The sequence below is a fragment of the Equus przewalskii genome, chromosome 4 (assembly GCF_037783145.1).
Source record: "Equus przewalskii isolate Varuska chromosome 4, EquPr2, whole genome shotgun sequence".
Taxonomy (NCBI): Eukaryota; Metazoa; Chordata; class Mammalia; order Perissodactyla; family Equidae; genus Equus; species Equus przewalskii.
The window spans coordinates 50046813-50062123 of NC_091834.1; the positions used below are offsets into that span (position 1 = coordinate 50046813).

General features: G+C 36.8%; 1 long non-coding RNA gene across 2 annotated transcripts in view; it reads right to left on the minus strand.

The window, feature by feature from the left end:
- Positions 1–9318: 9318 nt before the first annotated feature.
- LOC139082814 (uncharacterized) overlaps positions 9319–15311 on the minus strand; it is a 68823-nt gene continuing 62830 nt past the window's right edge. For both annotated transcript variants that reach the window (XR_011539072.1, XR_011539073.1), the window contains one exon: positions 9319–10535. This is a non-coding gene — a long non-coding RNA (uncharacterized lncRNA). The remainder of the gene's footprint in view (positions 10536–15311) is intronic.

Sequence of the window (15311 nt, forward strand, 5' to 3'; positions counted from 1 at the left end):
AAAATACAAAGAATGATTCAATGAGCTAAGGAAAACTAAACAAATATTTTTCTTCATTTTATTTAACCCTTTATAAGGTGTGATATTACAGATGCTGAGGAATGTCTCATATTCAGTTTGTTTCAATAAACATGAGCTGAGCACCTATGATACATCAGGCACAGTGCTGGGCACAGGGCACAGAGATGAAAAGGCAGGAACCATTCCCTCAAGGGAATTTGAGTTTAGTGGAAATTGGAAGGATATGTGTACCCCTCCAGGCAACTAAAAAGGTGTTTTACAGATATCTGAGCACAGATCAAGATACACTTGGAAAAACACTATGAATACGGTACGTAAAAAGTTTAACACCAAACTGAATTTTTAGTCAATATTGATATGATAAACCTATGCCTGGTTCCTGATAAAAAGAAATGTAAAGAAAAACAATCAGACAACAATACAAATTAATAATTTGAAGGAATAAAGATAAAAATATGACTAATTTTTTTAGTAGAAGTAGAAGTGGAAAAACATACCTATATTCACTTGGTCTTTTTTGTGAATATATGATGCGATGTCATAGGAGGATGCCTTTTCTAAAAAGCTAGATGTTTTGTTTTGTGATCAACATTTTCCAAGCTCAGCTGCACATATTGGTGATTTGAACCTGAGCTTAGCAATGCAGGCTCTTACCAAAGGGAGCCGTCATGCCTAAAAGGATAGTCAGTGACCACAGGAATAATGAAGGGATGTCCACAGTGGGTTTGCTGCCCAACCTAACAGAAAGAAAATCTGAAGAAGTCAGAGAACTTACTGTTTTAAGTCTAAAATAGTAATAACAGCCAAAATGTATTCAGCATTTATTACATATCGGGCTCTATGCCAAGCACTTGATACATCTCATTCCATTTTAATCTGATGGTTTAGATTTTGGTCTGACAAAGGCCCGTATGTAAATTCTGTCTAAATCATTTTGCTTTCTGTCCATTGGCCATCACAAACTCTAGACACTCAATCCGCTTAGTCAAATGGTAGATCAGGAATTAAAAAGAGCATTACAAACCTCTGCTGATACCTTGCTTGTTCCTCAGAATTCTCTTTGAATGCTCAGAGTGAAGCCAGGGCCCCACAGATGCTACCTAATTTTGCCTGTCCCTCTCTGATGGATCTTGTGTGAATCGAGCAAAAGCTAAAAAGTTCCTTCAAACAAACTGTGAGACATTCTAAGAAGGCAGGCATTAGTAACGAAAAAGGCATAAAGATAGGGATTTTATACCAGTGGAACTATTCATTGAAATCAACTTTCCAGAGAAAAATTTGAGAACATTGATTAAAGGCTCAAAAAGTACATTTCTTTTGATACCACCAATTTTCATGTCTAAGAGATTTTCTGGTTCAATCTAAGCAGAAATATACACAAATATGTGTCATCAAGAATATTTGACAGTTTGTTTATGATAGCAAAAAATTTGGAAACAATCTAAATATCCATCAATGGAGCAATGGATAATTTCATCCTAGGATAGAATAATAGGTAGCTATTTAAAATTGCGTTATAAAGGAGGGTTTCTAAACCTCAGCACTGTTGACTTTTTGGACTACATAATTCTTTGTTGTGGGGGCTGTCCTGTGCACTGTAGAATGTTTAGCAGCATCCCTAGCTTTAGCAGCATCTACTCAGTAGATGCCAGAAGCAAAAACTGTTTTCAGATGTTACCAAATGTCCTCCAGCGGTGAAAATTGCCCCGGTTGGAATATTTATTATTATGGAAAATATAATTATCATGGGGAAATGTTGACAATGAGCTAAAAGATGAAAGAGGCTACAAAGCTCTATGACAAATATATATCACCACCCCCGCCTACCCACTCCCTCTCTACATACACACACACACACATATGCACACATCCCTTTCTTAAAAGGACTGGAAAGATAGTCACCAAAATATTAAGAAAAATTATCTCTGGGTAGTTAGATTATAAGTATCTCTTTTTTTTTTTCATTCTTTGGTGTTATTCGAATTTTCTGAGTTGAATTTGTATTCCTTTTATCATAAGGAGCAAAATGAGTAGCCTTTATGAGACCCACTAAAAAGGCCTTCAGCATCGATATGACAGTGTGTCTACTTCCAAAGCAAAGGAGAGTCAATGACTAAGGAATACAATGTAATTATTGAAACATTTTCCAAAGGGAGACTTCCCTTCCCCACAACACAAGTCCTCAGCTGTAGGGATTAAGGAAGGCCTGCAGACAGGGAGAATGGGTCTGCCCTGTTGGGCATGTCCTCACCAACCAAGCCATTGCCCTAACAGCTCAGCAATGTTTGAAAATTCAGGATTCCAGGTGGAATTAGCCCCTAGTCAATTTAGAACAAGTAAACAGAAAACCAACATTCCTGTGGTACTGTGCTTAACAAATCTACACTCCAGGGGTGTTTGAGTGTGAAGAATATGGAAAGATAATAAGCAGGAATCACCTATGAAACACTTGGGTCTGAAGATCACAGGCACCATTCCATTCCCCGCACCTCGTTTCTCTTTTGTGTGCGCCCACACACACACTTCCAGAAAAATCTTTAGTTGGTGACAAGGCCTCTGAAGAGGTAGGTCTGAATAAGAAAGGTCCAAATCCTGACCTGGAGAAGATCCTTGGGCCCCACAGTTATACCCGACGGATCGTGCTATCCATCACCTTTTCTATGACACTTCAGTGTGAAGCTCTCGGATTACTGAAGGAAGAGGATGTGCTACTAAGAAGGGTGAGCAGAAGGATGCATGAAGCAGCAGCCAGGGACAACAAGACCAAACTCCGCCTCCTTTCCAGTTCTACCTGGAATTGCCTGACCCAAACACTGACATACAGCTGGTCCTACTGTAAATAAGGCCTTCTCACAACTGGTTCATAAGAAATCAACCACTGTATCCAGAGATTCTATCTAAATGTAAAGCTTCAAAAATATTTTCCACATATCAAATATTTACTCCAAAATGTCCAAGTTTCTATTGAAATCAGTTATAATAAGCTGTGATGATACTTTCCTCTGAGTAACCTTCAAAACCCAGGATGTGGAAAAAAGGGAACCCTTGTGCACTTTGGTGGGAAGGTAAATTGGTACAGCCACTGTGGAAAACAGTATGAGAATGCCTCAGAAAATTAAAACTAGGACTACCATACAATGCAGCAATTCCACTTCTGGGTGTACATCCAAAAGAATTGAAATCAGTATCTCGCAGTGAGATCTGCACTCCCATGTTCATTGCAGCAATGTTCACAATAACCAAGACATGGAAGAACCTCAATGTCCATCAACAGAAGGATGGATAAGAAAGTGTAGTACATACATACAATATAGTATACGTTTATTCAGTCTTTAAAAAGAAGGAAATCCTGCCATTTGTGACAACATGGATGAACCTGGAAGACATTATGCTGAGTGAAATAAGCCAGACACAGAAGGAAAAATACTACAGCATACATTTATACAAGGAATCTACAATAGTCAAATTCATAGAAACAGAGAGTAGAATGGTGGTTGCCAGGGGCTGGAGGGAGGGAGAAATGGGAAAGTGTTAGTCAAAGGGTACTAAGATCCAGAGGTACAGGACAAGTAAGTCCTAGAGATCTACTGTACAGCATAGTGCCCATGGCTAAAAAGACTGTATTGGATGCTTAAAAATTTGCTAAGAGGGTAGATCTTATGATAAGAATTACTACCACAAAATAAGTAATGATAATAAATGATAAAGAGGGCAGGAGAATAAAAAACCCAGGATTCTTAGACAACATCACTAAACACTTTTAAATGTTGTTTTTTCCTTTTTAAAGATAAAACTCTTCTAGATCTCTGATTATACAAAACTATTTTTACTTATAATACATATAAAAGTAAAAGCACCTTTTCCTCGTGAGAATAATATGTCTGTTTCAGATCCTGTGGAATTTTTTAAAAACATGCTAGAAGACTATCATAACTCTGTTTTTCTCTTGGACTTGATAAACTCGATAACTAAATAATATTCATGGGCTGGATTTGAGAATTCCAGATTCCTTGAGGCTAATTCCTACCAAAGCACCTAGGAAGCCAGCCAGGAGGACTTACAGATAACTGAGCGATACAGGAACGGGAGAGTTGCATCCCTGAGACCACTGACCCAGGGGGGAATGTTTCATCTACTAGGGATATGTCTTTGGGTATGTTTTCAGGGGAGAAAAAGTGCAAAGACAGATAAGGGAAGACAGACTGAAGCTGAGGAGATTCAGTAGAAAGAATATATATATTTCATAATACTGTTAGAAGTTAGGCCAAGTGATTCTTAGGGAGCCAATTCATTAGGCTGTTCATTCTTTTTTTTTTTTTTTTTTTTTTTTAAAGATTTTATTATTTCCTTTTTCTCCCCAAAGCCCCCCGGTACATAGTTGTGTATTCTTCGTTGTGGGTCCTTCTAGTTGTGGCATGTGGGACGCTGCCTCAGCGTGGTCTGATGAGCAGTGCCATGTCCGCGCCCAGGATTCGAACTGACGAAACACTGGGCCGCCTGCAGCGGAGCGCGCGAACTTAACCACTCGGCCACGGGGCCAGCCCCTAGGCTGTTCATTCTTGATGGATTCAGTCCAAAGATGAACATAAAGGATGTCCTCCCTTTCTGCCAAAAAAGACAAAATTTTTCCCTGCCAAATTTGAAGAACAGAATTAAACTCATTAAGCATTTCTAAGATCCCACTCTTATCTCATTCTGATTTTTCTTTCTGGCCTGGATAACATGACCTTCTTGACAGCTCCAGGTAGACTGGATAAAGAGTTCTGAAGGGAAGCCTAGTTTTGTTCACTCTAAAGAGAACACAGTAACCTGTTAGGAGAGAGGTCATGGGTGGCAGAGAAGAGCCAAGCCTACTGGAGAGGCTGTAATTTGAAGGATTCTCTCCTCCTTTTTAATTTTTTCTGAGTATTATAATCCCCTGAGACTGCGGAGGTAAAAATCTACAGGGTGCTGAATGGGTTGGATCATGGCACACAGGAGAAAAAAACCTACACACACTCAAACATACATACCCACACACCAAAAATGTAACCAACCACAAAAGCCATGTAAATGTCTAAACCATGCAAGTCACAAGATGGTTGATTACATGTTGAAAGCTAATCATAGTCACAGTTTCAGAAAGCCCTGAACAGGTCATTACTTTCTACCCTGGCATATTCTCCCCATATTCTACCAGCATTCTCAGCAATGTTGCCGTATAGAAAAGACCCTACAGCTTGCCAAATCATTCTTGAAGCAAAATAACAAAAGATTCATGAACAAATAAAATGACAAAGATTGAGCATGCAGATTACCAGCAGTGTGAAACTCACACAAAATTCCCATTTTTCACTGGATGCATACTTTCTCCATGGCCTCACACAACCAAAAAGAAACCAACATCCTATAAATCAAATGTCTCAGAAACCAGGTCATCTATGCCATCAAATATTGACCATTGCTGGTTTCCATCAACTACTAAAGCATGCCTTCATATTAATACATTGATAATATATCCCCCAATCCCTTGCCCTGGTAGAATGCTACATCTTAAAATTTCTTTCATTTGTTTTTTAGCTGCTATCTTATTTCCTCTACTATAAATCAGTCTTGATCTCTCTCTATGGTTTTTTTAGTACAAAGAAAATAACTTTAATTCTGAGATTTACAAGATTTAAAGTTTATTTTTTGGAAGACTCTCCAACCCCAGCCCAAACATCACTTCTTGGTTCTCACTCTCCCAATACTCTCCCCACAAAGTGACAGTAGCCATGGCCAGCATCGCCCATCAGTGCTGCCTCCCCAGAAGACTGCCTGAACATGGCCCACCACCAATGTGTCTGTTTCAATAAAAAGAACTCGATCAATTAAAAAGTTTGAAAAATTGAACATTCTAATTAACTTTCTGAGTAAGTCTTTCCACTTCAAACATGTAAAAATATCTATTTCCAAAGTACATCTCTTTCTGGCTACAATTTGAAGATAATCCATTTGTCTAGGTTCCTATAAGTGAAAAGAATCTAGTAAGAATCTAAAAAGACAGATGCTGGGCTTTATGAGTTGGCTAGTCTTTAATTACATTGCTCTGCTTATCTGTAAATGGAGATAGTCGGTTTTGTGAGAATTAAATGAGATATACATAATGCTCCTAGTGCAAGATCTGACATCTAGTAGGCACTCAATATATGTTAGCCTACATTAACTTAGTTCTTCCTCTGTATCTAACTCTAATTTCTTTCCTACCTTCTCTCTTTAGGGTTAAAGGCAGCTCCATTTACAGACTGTGACTCTTATCTAGACAAGGCTTGAGCTGTCTTCTCTCTTATCCTCCATGTGGATTAGTTTTTGTTATGGAATCTTTTTAATGTCAGATGTTGCTAGGCAATTTTTTTCTGGTTTGATTAATTTAGTTCTAGTACAAACAAAAATATATCCAAATGGTTTGGTCTTCACTAATGTTGCTGTTCTTCCAAAGTAAATATATTCTACTTTTGTGTCAAAAGACTTATGATGTGCTTCCAGATCTTCACAGAGCTGTGGGTGATCATAAACTTAGTAGTTTAAGAACCTCATCACTCATCATTAGTACAAATCCGTGCAGAATGTATAACAGGTGATGAAGTGCTGTAAACAAAAAAGACTCCAAATTAATTGGAGGGGGAAATGTATGAGTTTCAAATTATAAGCAGGCAAGAAAGAAATGCAACTTCTTTTTGGAATTCTTTGTCTATCTAAATAGCACATGGAAAATATGACCCTTAATCTTTAGGGGAAAACTGATATGCCATAACCTGGGCAGAACATGGAAACTAACCATTTTAATAAATAATCTCCTGAGGTTTAACAAATCCATATGATTTTGGACTAAAAGTCAGCAAAGGAAAGCATGAACTGCTTTAAATTACAGTTTACCAAGGAGATAATAAAACTAAAAAATGTTAGGTTAAGAGTATTGGCTTTAGAAGATCTTTTGATATTTAATTTTGAAGTTTTTTCTGATTTCCTAATCCCTGTTATCTGATTTTATTTACATAGGCTGTGGAAAAATGCCAGGATCATTGTTTTTGGTATGAAGTGAACACTATTCACAGAAATGGGATTCAGAACAATTTTCTTTTATCCAAGGTTAATTTTTTGGGTAGCTTTCTATAAGATTCCACCCTATTTTATAGCCACATTAAAATGTCAGAGGACTTTATAGATTGTCTGAGGCTGCCAGGGTTGTATTTTCAGAAAAACCCACCATGCTGGAAAGAAGGGACACAGCAGTTTTATTAACAATGTTTTTGTTATTAACAGGAGTGTATGAGAGAGGAATTCAGTGAAAATGGCTGGCATCCAAGTCCACAGAGACTCTTTTCTTCAGTTGAAGTTGTGGATTCTAATCAATGGTTTAGAAGGAATGAGATTGGTAAATCTCACAGAAGAGTTTTTGAGATACTTTTATTACACAAAAAGCTTTTGAATGAGGAAGTAGGCCTTTAAATGGGGTAGCCTCCCTCAGATATTTTATTCATTTCCAGTAAGTCGTCTTCAAAAATGAACACTGTTTCTAACTGAACAATCACAGTATTTCAATACACCCAAGGCAGATTGGGGAGGGAGAGCTGAATTATGATGAAAGCCTGTACTATTATGACCTTTCTCATGACCATAATTGATGGATGTGCCCCTGAAACACTTTGCAGGGCTGTTGATATATTTAGAAATGTGCCTGTGACTCATTATGTCCATAATTTGGCAGTAAATAGTGAGCAGAATACCCCAGTGGCTATGGGGAAAACTCACTGCCCAAGGATGTGGTTCTTTCATGTAGAGTCACCTTCTGTAGAATGTACAGTTGTCTTCTTTTGACATTGTACAGGCTGGGCTCAGAGCTTCATAAAACAAGCTCTATTTTTGATCAGAATAAATACAAAATAATCAAGATCAAAACAGTTTCAACATCCATACTGATGTGAAAAAGTGAAAAATGCTAAAAATCTTCTATTTAAAAGATTATACTTACTTCTGACTTCTTCTTGGGATGTAGAAATGTAGAAAAAAGTGTCACTTCTACCCTATCAACTAGAAAAGGCTGGGTAAACTACAAATCTTGATTTGTCTTGAGCCCATAGAACTGAAGTCACAGGGTATTCAACTAGTCTAGAGCCCAAGAAAAGACAACTCTCTTCAAAAGAGAAGGAATCTGAGCAATACAAGCATGGGCTTACTAATGGGAAGAGAAGGAAGCCAGGGCTGCCATACAAGGAGTAAGACAAACCCAGTTAAAAATTTTAATGAATCCCTAAAGTCCAAGGGTGAGCCAGCATGAAAGTATAGAACCACTGGAAATTGTAGATGCAGGGAGAATTTGTACCAACTCAGTCATTCTTCTCCATAACTCCATGGTTCTCCACTAATAAAACAGAAAGCATTTCTCCCCCATGAGGTAACAAGAATCAAAATAACAAGGAACAGCAGTTTACCACTGTGGGAGTGGCAAGAATGAAGAGAAACCCCCTCTGAGGTATAGGTACACAGGGAAGGTCTGTTGCTCAAGGTGGAGCAGAAACATTAAGAAAATCCAATGGCAAAGGCAAGCCTGGTAGTGTAGTGGTTAAGTTTACATGCTCCACTTTGGTGGCCTGGTGTTCACAGGTTCAGATCCTGAGTGTAGACCTACACACCATTCATCAAGCCATGCTGTGGCAGCATCCCACTCCTAAAATAGAGGAAGACTGGCACAGATGTTAGCTTAGGGACAATCTTCCTCAAGCAAAAAGAGGAAGATAGGGAAGAGATGGTAGCTCAGGGCCAATCTTCCTTAACAACAACAACAAAAAAAACCAATGGCAAACAAGACCCCACCCCAAACAGGAGGTAATGCTAGAGGAATTTGAAGCCGGGGATATAGTTAATGAACCCACAGCAACAGCAAAACCCAAACCCTGCTCACTTCTGAATAGACTGACCTAACACCCCACAATAACAGCCTAGCAGAAGACAGGTAGACCCATTTCCAAGCAGAAATAGTAGTTATCTCACTCTCTACTGTTCTACACATGATACTCACTATTCAATGAAAAATACAAAAAAGCAAGAACAAAACAACCTACTGACGAGAGAAAAAGCAACTGATAGATCCAGAGATGACCCATATGTTGAGCCACCATATAGCAAATTTAAAATCACTATAACAAACATGTGAAAGGCTCTAGCAGGATTGGAGGTCAACATGCATGAACAGATATTGAATTTCAGTGGAGATATGAAAACTATAAGAAAGGGTCAAATGACAATGCTAGAAACAAATACACAGAAACAAAAGAAGAATGCCCTCAACTTTTACTTTAATAGACATGATACAGCTAAATAAAACAATCTGCAACCTTAATGATAGGTCAATAGAAATTACCTAAACTGAAATACAAAGAGACAGAGACTGAATGAAACAGATGAGAGCATCCAAGGGCTATAAGATGATATCAAATGGTCTAACATACACCAACTGAAATCTAGAAGAAGTTAAGAGAGAGAATGGACAGAATAAATATTTGAAGGATGATGGTTAATGATTTTCCAAAAATAATGAAGCACATCAAATGCACATATTCCAGAAGCTCAGAGATTCCCAAGCAGGATAAATAATTAAAAAAAAATAGACATATATACAAGGCAGTGAAAAGCAAAAAAAAAAAAAAAGAGAGAGAGAGAAAGAAAATATTAAAAACAACCAGAGAAAAAGGGCACATTACATATAGAGGAATGAAGGTAAAACTGACAACAGATTTCTCATCAGAAAGTATGAGAATAAGAAGACATGTTGAAAGAAAAAAATTGCAACTGAGAATTCTATACACAAGAAAAATGTCCTTCAAAAATGAGGCAAATTAACATCTTTTTCAGACAAAGAAAAGATGAAAGAATTCATTACCAGTACACATGCACTATAAAGTGTAAAAGGAAGTTCTTCAGGCAGAAAGAATATGATATAAGACACAAGCTTAGATTTATACAGAGCATTAAAGATCTCTAGAAATGGTTAAAATGAAAGTAAACACAAAAGAGTTTTTTTATTTTTAATGACACTAATAGAAAATTGTCTAAAGCAAAAATAGCACAAATTTATCATGCCTTTATACACTATATAAAAGTAAAATCTATAGCAACAATAGCTCAAAGGCAGGGAAGGTGGAATTGGAAGTATACTGTTATGAGTCTTCAACCTACCTATTATGTGAAGATAGAATGCAAGTAATTAGAGATGTATACTGCCAATGCTAGCACATGAGATCAAACATTTTTAAAAAGCAGTAAAAGTAATAATCCAATAATGGAAATAAGTAAAATGGAAGTTAAAAAATACTCAATCCAGGGGGCCAGCCCCGTGGCTGACTGGTTAAATTTCTTTATGCTCCACTTCGGCAGCCCAGGTTTGCAAGTTCAGATCCTCAGTGTGAATTTGCTCCACTCATCAGCCATGCTGTGGAGGCATCCCACATACAAAGTAGAGGAAGATTGGCACAGATGTTAGCTCCGGGTGAATCTTCCTACAAAAAACAAAAAATACTCAGTCCAAAAACATGCAGAAAAAACAGGACAAAGAAAAATGAAATAAAAAACAACAAGCAAGATGGTAGATTTTAATCCATCTGTATCAATAATTATATTAAAGGCAAATGACCAAAACAAACTATATAAAAATCAGAGATCAAAGATTATCAGATTAGAAAAGGAAAGAAACAAGACACAAATATATACTGGTGAGAATAAAAATCAGTCTAAATCTAGTCTCAAATACGTTAAAAGCAAAAGTGTGGGAAAGATATATCATGCAAACACTAATCAAAAGAAAGATGCAGTGATTATGTTAATGTCAGATAAAGTGGATTTCAAAACAAGGACTATTTTTAGTGTTAAAGAGTGCTGTTATAATCCTAAATGCATATGCACCTAACAACAAAGATTAAAAATGCAAATGCAGAAACTGATAGTCCTGAAAGCAGAAATGGACAAATCCACAATTAGAGTTAGAGACTTAAATATTCCTCTATCTCTGTATTTGATAAAACAAGTAGAAAGAAAATCAGTAAGAATACAGAACCTGAACAAAACTAGCAGCCAACTTGAATTAATTGGTTTTTATAAAACAAACCACCCAACAACAACAGAATACCTATTCTTTTCAAATACACAAGAAACATTCGGCAAGATAGATCACATTCTGGTCCATGAAATAAATCTCAACCAATTTATGATTACTGAAGTCATACAAAGTATATTCTATGATACTAAAAGAATTAATCGAGAAATCAATAACAAAAGGATATTGAAAATCTCCACATATTTGTAAATTAAACAACAAACATAGATACCACATGGGTCAAAAAGAAGGTCACAAGGGAAATATGCAGCATTAAATATCTATATTAGAAAAGAAGAAACTTCTTGAATTTATTATCTAAGCTTCCACCTTAAGAAACTAGAAATAGAGTATAAATTAAACCTGAAACAAGAAGAATGAAGGAAATTTTTAAAATGAGAGGAGAAAAACCAATAAAATTTTTAAAAGAAAAGTAATGTAGAGAATCAGTGAAACCAAAAACTGTTTGTTTTAAAAAGATCATTAAAATTAATAAAATCTCTAAGCAGGTTCTCAGAAAAAGAGAAGGAGAGAGAAGGTGACAGAAGGGCAGAGAGGAGACACAAATATCAGTAATTCAACAATAACTCCAAACAAATGGACAAATTCCTTGAAAGACACTAACTGCCAAAGCTTACTCAAGAAGAAATAGAGAAGCTAAACAACTATATATCTCCTTAAAAAAATTGATTTTGTAGTTAAAACTTTCCAGCAAGGTAAAGTCCAGGACCAGATGGATTGTCAGGCATATTCTACCAAAAACATAAGGAAGTAATAATATGAATTATACACAAAATCTTCCAAAAACTAGAGAAGGGAATACTTTTCAACTCACATTATGAGGCCTGCATTACCCTGACACCAAAACAAGATGAAGAACTTACAATGAATACAAAACTACAAACCATTACCCTCCATCAACATAAATGCAAAAGTCCTCAACAAAATCTTAGCAAATAAAATCCAGCAATATATCCAAAGTATAATAATACATCACGACCAAGTGAAGTTATCCTGGAAATACAGAGCTGGTTCAACATTAGAAAATTAATCAATGTAATTCACTATATGAACAGACTTAAAAAGAAAACCAGGGGCCAGCCCCGTGGCCAAGTGATTAAGTTCATGGGCTCCACTTTGGCAGCCCAGGGTTCGGATCCTGGTCGTAGACATGGCACTGCTCATCAGGCCATGTTGAGGCGGCATCCCATGTGCCACAACTAGAAGGACCACAATTAAAATATACAACTATATACTGGGAGGATTTGGGGAGAGAAAGCAGGGGAAAAAAAAAGATTAGCAATAGTTGTTAGCTCAGGTGCCAATCTTAAAAAAAAAAAAAGGAAAACCATGGGATTTTCTCAATAGATGCAGAGAAATCATTTGATAAAATTCAACATCCATTGGGGACATCCCAGTACCACAGTGGTTAAATTCTCTTGTTCCATTTCGGTGGCCCAGGGTTCATTGTTTTGGATCCTGGGCATGGACCTACACACTGCTCATCAAGCTATGCTGTAGTAGCATCCCACATACAAAATAGAGGAAGATTGGCACAGATGTTAGCTCAGGGACAATCTTCCTCAAGCAAAAAAGGGGAAGATTGGCAACAGATGTTAGCTCAGGGCCACATTTCCTCACCAAAAATAAAAAAATCAACATCCATTAATAACAAAAATTCTCAGACAGCTAGGAATAAAAGGGAACACCTCAGTCTGACATAGCACATCTATGAAAAGAGTTCAGCTAAATCAGACTTAAAGACTGAATGTTTCCCCCCAAGATCATGAAAAAGTCAAGGGTACTCACACTCACCACCCCTATTTAAGACCATACTGGAAGTTGTAGTCAGTGCAATAAGGAGACAAAAATAAATAAAAGCTGTAAGAATTGGAAAGGAACAAAACCAAACTTACTACTTGCACACAACAGAGAAAATCCCAAAGATCCTACAAAAACTCTAGTAGAGTATCACAGATCCAGGCCAACATAAAAAATCAATTTCATTTTGATATATTTACAATAACCAATTGGAAATTGAATTTTTATTGTAAAATTCTTTATAAAGTATATTTATAATAGCACCAAAAAGCATGGAATTATTAGGTATAAATCTAATAAAAGATAATCAACACTTATATGTTGAAAATTTAAGATCTGATGAAGGAAATGAAAGGAGACCTAAATAAGTAGAGATATTTACCATGTTCGTGTATTGGAAGACTCAAGACTGTTGAAGTACTCACACTGCCTAATTTCAAGACTTTCTATAAAGCAACAGTAATCAAGAACGTGTGGTATTAACTACATCAATGGAATAAAATAGAGAGGTCATAGTTTTACCCACACAAATATGGTCAACTAATTTTTTGCCAAAGGGGCAAAGGGAATTCAAATAAGAAAAGATAGTCTTTTCAACAAATGGTGCTGGAAAACTTGGACATCAATATACAAAAAATAATGATCCTGACCTTTATCATGCACTATGCATAAAAATTAACTTAAAATGGATTATAGAATTAAACGTAAAACCATAAACTATAAAACTCCTAGAAGAAAACTTTAAAAAAGTATTTGTGATCTTGTGTTAGGCAGTGATTTGTTAGATACAAAACCGAAAGCACAAGCCATTAAAAAAGGAAATTGATAAATTGAAATTTATCAAAATATAAACATCTGCTCTTCCAAATACACTGGTAAGAAAATGAAGATACAACCAAGGACTTGGATAAAATGTTTTTGAAAGACATGATAGGTAAAGAACCTGTATCTAGAATATGTAATGAACTCTCAGAACTCAGTAATAAGAAAAACTTTTTAAAAGATTTGAACAAATAAGAAATAGGTAGAAATAAGGTGTTGACTACAAGCACAAGTGAATTTTGAGAGCTGTTAGAACTATTTCTGATCTTGTGTTGGTGGTATACGTATTTGTCAAAACTCATCAAATGATACACTAAAAAGGGTGACTCTCTCTTCTTACCATATATAAATTATACCTCCATAAAAGTAACCAAACACACACACATACACATGCAGGAATGAACTAAAAGGCCTCTGAGATTATTTCAAGCCTAGGAGATCAATAGTAATAAATGTGGTCTAGAAGACAGAACCTACACTAAAGAACAAACCTGTATTCAAAGTGACAAGCACTGAACCAGTCTGATGATGACGATGATGACGACAACAAAGTTAAATTTTATAGCCCTACATTTTCCCCCCACTAAAAAAATGTGCTCATAAGAATATTTTTATTCTCCTAAAACTCCCAGGTCATCCCTCATCACCCAGAATGTCATTTCCGTATGGCTTTGTTTGTCCCCTAATTTGACTCACACTCATCTTCCTTCTTCTTCTCCATTCTCTGGCACTCCCAATCTGTCATCAGCAAAATCCCCATGTATCCTCAGCCTCCTATGTGAATGTTCCCTTCACCTTCTTGCTGCATCTGAAATTTGGATTCCCTTGAGAACACTACTTCTCTTATAGCCTTTCCATAAGGTTGCTGTTTATCTATCAAATCCCCGCACTACTAGACTAGGAAGTAGGGTAGCTGTCCTCCTTGCTATTTAATGCTGCTTCCAGATCTTTGTTCTTCCCGTCTCAAAAAAGACTTTCAGAAATTTAAAAGTCATGCCTGGGAGTACAGCACTCAGTGTCTCTCCTTGTTGCAGCCATCTACAGAGATCCATCTGACTTCCCCTCATTTCTTGAAAAGTTTAGCTCACGGCTCATTGTCTCTCCATCACCGGTCTTTTAACAGTTCTTGTGATCTTCATATCCCTGTCGAAAATCTTTCTGTTATCTCTGCCTTCCAGTTCCTTGACCACCTCACCTCCAATGATCTTGTTCTCTCTGCCACTCACTTCTCAGTCATACCTCCCACAACCCTTTCTCTTCTCATCATCAGCTGATAACCTTGTTTCCTATATCACTAAAATTAGAAGCAATAAGAAGAGAACTTCCTCATTCTCCATCCACTGGTCTACCCAACAAACTGTATCTTTGCCTGTGTACTCTGCCTTGGCTACTGTTCTTCCAGATAAACCACACATACTTCTATCTAAGCCCAACCCCTCCGGTTATAAACTAGTTCGTAGCATGGCTCATGCACTGAAGGATGTCGCTCTTGCAACTAGCTGCTATCACTATTGGAATTAATCAACATTCTGTGAACCAT